The sequence below is a fragment of the Nicotiana sylvestris genome, chromosome 3 (genome assembly GCF_000393655.2).
Source record: "Nicotiana sylvestris chromosome 3, ASM39365v2, whole genome shotgun sequence".
Lineage (NCBI taxonomy): Eukaryota > Viridiplantae > Streptophyta > Magnoliopsida > Solanales > Solanaceae > Nicotiana > Nicotiana sylvestris.
In genome coordinates, this window is record NC_091059.1 from 19,661,930 (window position 1) to 19,666,121 (window position 4,192).

At 32.7% G+C, this 4,192-nt stretch overlaps 1 pseudogene; it reads left to right on the top strand.

Annotated features, from left to right (window-relative positions):
* The first annotated feature begins 404 nt into the window (after positions 1–404).
* Positions 405–1,384, top strand: LOC104222047 (putative MO25-like protein At5g47540; annotated as a pseudogene).
* Positions 1,385–4,192: the final 2,808 nt, after the last annotated feature.

A 4,192-nucleotide genomic window follows, 5' to 3' on the forward strand; every position in this document is an offset into this window, starting at 1 on the left:
GGTGAACTTTCTTGCCTTTAAATATGTTCTCCTTGTTTACTTACTAGGTGGTTGAGAAAGTATTCATCCTTTGGATTGCTTCTTGGCATAGTGGACCTTATTTATTGCTGCACTAGTGTGCTTCCTTTCAACGAGGAACAACTATCAACTGTAATAATATTTTTTAAGAAGTCAATTTTATTCAATTTTTTAGATAATAAAAAAGTCTTTTTTTTCTTTTCCTTGTAGGATGATGTTTTCTTATTATACTGGAGCATAAATGAGATCTCACCCAATTTGCAAACAATTCCATTCTTGCACCATCGTCGATGAGTGAACTACAATGCCGATATCAGCGATAAGTAAAACATAATGCCGGTATCGGCGACGATAGAAATTACTGATAAGACCTCAAGATTAGATAAATGGGGAAAAGGGTTTCACAAGGCTGTGAAGCAATCTTCGGGTAATTTAAAGAAGTTATTTACCAAGATGTTGGATTACACCTATGTCAAATCCAAGACTAAACCTCCTAAGGTTCCCCTTGATGTTGTTCATCGGGTAACATTCTTGCTGCCCACCCTTGATTCCTTTAACGATAATATTTATCCCAAGCGTTTCGAGAAGATGCAAGATTTGGATTCTCTTATACATGAGATAAAAATCTTGTATGACAATAATGATCTTGGAGGAAACACGCCACTCACATTGTAGCAAACATGCAAATGCAACCGGTTAATTCATGCTTGGTTGCTTCTTATTAATTGGAAGCCAACCGACACCTTATGGATCACTTGGTGTCTGGGTATGACGATCTAGATCTTGCTTTGCATTATAGAGCAATGTTGAGGGAGTGTATTTGACATCAGGTGCAAGATATGTGTTGAAGTATGAGCATATGCAAAAGCTTTTTGACTACATGCAAATCCTAGAATTTGATGTCGGGTGCAAATGCTATAACGACCTTTAAGAAGCTTATGACCAGGCATAAGTCTACAGTTGTTAAATTCCTCTTCGAAAATTATGACAGGTTCTTCATCGAATGTAATGCAAAGCTTTTGGAATCGGTTAGAAGATATTTTATTTAATCAATCAAATTCTGCTGTGATGACATCTTGTGTTAGCTCAAAGGATAATTTAAGGATTTTGATAAATCTTTTTAGGGATTCTAGTAAGAACATTTAGCTAGATGCATTTCACGTGTTTATGCTTTTTGTAGCTGGTAAAAATAAATCTTCTGACATTGTCAATATACTCGTGGCCAGTAGAAGCAAAGCTTCTGTACTTCTTTTAAAGCTTCAGGATTGATAAAGAAGATGAACTATTAGGGGTTGATAAAGCTCAAGTTATGAAACAAAATACTAAATTTGAAGCGAAAAGACTCCTGTTGCACCTACTGCTTTAATAGAACTGTATAAGACACTAGTGCTCTCTCTAGACAACTTGTATAATTTTCCAAAACTTCATGGAAGAATAATAAAAACTTAACGACGAGACCAATCACTTGCTCTGGATGACCGCAAAAGCTTTAGTATACATGACACTGTTTTATGAATTATACAAAATGAAAATCTTGTTTGTTTAAAAAGGGGAGCTTTAAGAATTTGTTACATGGCTTTGAATTTCACAAAGCAATTATTGTACTGAATTATTGTGACGGATTGGTTCCAACATTAAAAGATTCTCCCCGATTGGCCCTTCAGTTCTATAGCCATCATCTCTAAAGAAGCCTTTTGATGTTAACTAGTTATGGTAGATAGAGATGTTGATTATGTTAGAGAGAGATGCATCATTTTGGATTAATATGCAAAACTAGGGAGTAAAAAGTGCAATGAGAAATGTAAAGAACACAATAATTTTACGTGAAAAATTTCCTTACTCAAGGGAGTAAAAAGCACAACCTACATGTTTAGGATTTTCCTTCAAAACTTTACAAACTTCAAAGAGTGGTTACAGCTCAATAACCAAGTAGATTAAATCTAGTATCTTTCCAACAATCAACTCAATTGTAGCTACCTGTTTCCAAACTAACTCAAGTCTAGAAAGTTAAATAAAAACTCAAAGTTTACGCTAACCTATTATTACGCTTCTTTAAAAGCAAATAAGTTACAACTCAAGAACAATTAACTCAACCTAAATAACTAAAGAACTTCAGCATTTTCGTCTTCTAGAGCATGTTCTTTAGTTGATCAACTTGAATCTATGAATGTATCTTGCTATGATTTGCTATTGTGATGACCCGATAGGTAACTTTGAGTTTTAGCCTTTATTTATGTGTTCCAAGATCTCGAATAGATTCGTTTATCCTTCTTCGATTTGCGTGCACAATCAGTATCTGTTTTGGAAGTTTTTATGTGGAAAATTTATGAAAATATGAAAATTTGCCTTAAAACTTATTTGAGTTAACTACGGTTAATATTTTACGTAAAACACCCGGATCAGTTTTTTGACGGTCCTGGTGGATCCGTATCGTGATTTGGGACATAGATGTATGTCCGAAATCAAATTAAGAAGTCCCTAAGTTGAATTAACGTGATTTGCTGAAAACTAGCAATTCAAAGGTTTAAAAAATTCTTAAGTTTGACCGTAGGTTGATTTTGGATTTTCTTTGAAAAAAAGGGCAACCCAGTTTAAAAAATTGGATTTTTAAAAAAACTTCTGTTCAAGATTCCTTGTGTTTGTGGATGTCATAATTTTCTTTTGTAGCTATTTACTGCTGATATAGCTATTTTACAGGAAGAAGAGCTATTTCAAGAACAGATATAGTGAAACCAGCCTGATTTCAGGACAAAAATATTGAAATCATATTTGGTTCGTCAGAGGCTACTTACAGAGAGACTTGCATGAATTTGAATTCAAAATCAAGGATTGACTATACTAGGACATAATCAAGAAAATATCTAAGGTGTTTTTCGTCGTTCAAATTTTCACATTTGGTCCTGCAATTTGCGCATACCTTCTCTTTCTTTTTACTCCATTGCCAAGTATTCTTGGCCCTTCTTTGATCCATTTGTCAAACAGAAACTTAAGGCAGAAAAAAGAGAACCCACATACACATTTTTTTTTTAGTTTTTACACATTCTTGGCCGGCAATAACGATTTGGAGGAGCAATCAGTTTCTAGAAAGAACGAATTTGGTCGGTAAAAACTTGGTGGCTGAAGCGATTTACATCTCGCTCGGAATTTTGGGTCAGCAATCCAGGTTCTATTTTCCTCTCTTGTCTTGATATTTTAGAGTAATTGTATCTCCTTGCCAACCTATTTGTTCTTAATCTTTAATTAGTATTTGCCCTAATATTGTCAATTAATTGCATTAGTGATAGCCTTGTCCTAACATTGTCAATTAATTGAACCTGTTTACTTCTTTATTTTGAATCTTTAATTAATATATCCCCTAATAGTTCTGCTCTAGTTTAACACATTTTTTTTTTACCTTTAGTTATAGATTATAGTCCCCTTTAGCTCTTTTTTGTATTTTTTCACCTATTTTTTTGACCTTTAGTTGTAGATTATAATTCCCTTTAGTGCCTTTATTTTATTTCTTTACCTGTTTTTTTGACCTTTAGTTGTAGATTATAGTTCCCATTAGTTCTTCACCTATTTTGCGACCTTTAGTGGCAAATTATATTTTGGTTATTCATTTTAATTTTGTAGCTTGTTTTCGGGATAGTGCTTGCCTAGTGACTTTTAGTTTATAGTGGCTTTGGTGAGCGATGGTAGGGTAAAGTCTTGTCCTCGAGAGTTTTGTGAGCACGTGATTTTTGCTCTATATGAATTACTCCCACAAATTCAAAACAAAATAATTTTTCCATTATTTGCAATTTCGTAGGATTTTCGTAGTATTTTGTTATTGTTTGCATTTGTCTGCGCATGTTCAATTTTGTTTAAATTATGAAAAATACAAAATATGTTGCATTTGCATTTAGGATTTAATTTTACATTTTTAAATCAATTAGTAATTTAGTTGCTTTACAAAAATGGAAAATCACAAAAAATGGTTTTTCTTGCATTGTTCAATTTTTAGATTTGAATTTTGGTATTTAATCAGTTGTAATAATTATTAGGGTAATTAATTTAATTTTTTAGGATAATTTGGTTTAGGAATTAAGTTGGGTTTTGTTTTATTTTCATTTTTAGAAAAAAAAAAAGAAGTAAAAAGAATTGTTGAAAAATTGGAAAGAAATGAAACAAAAGAAGAAGGGAGCTGAATTTT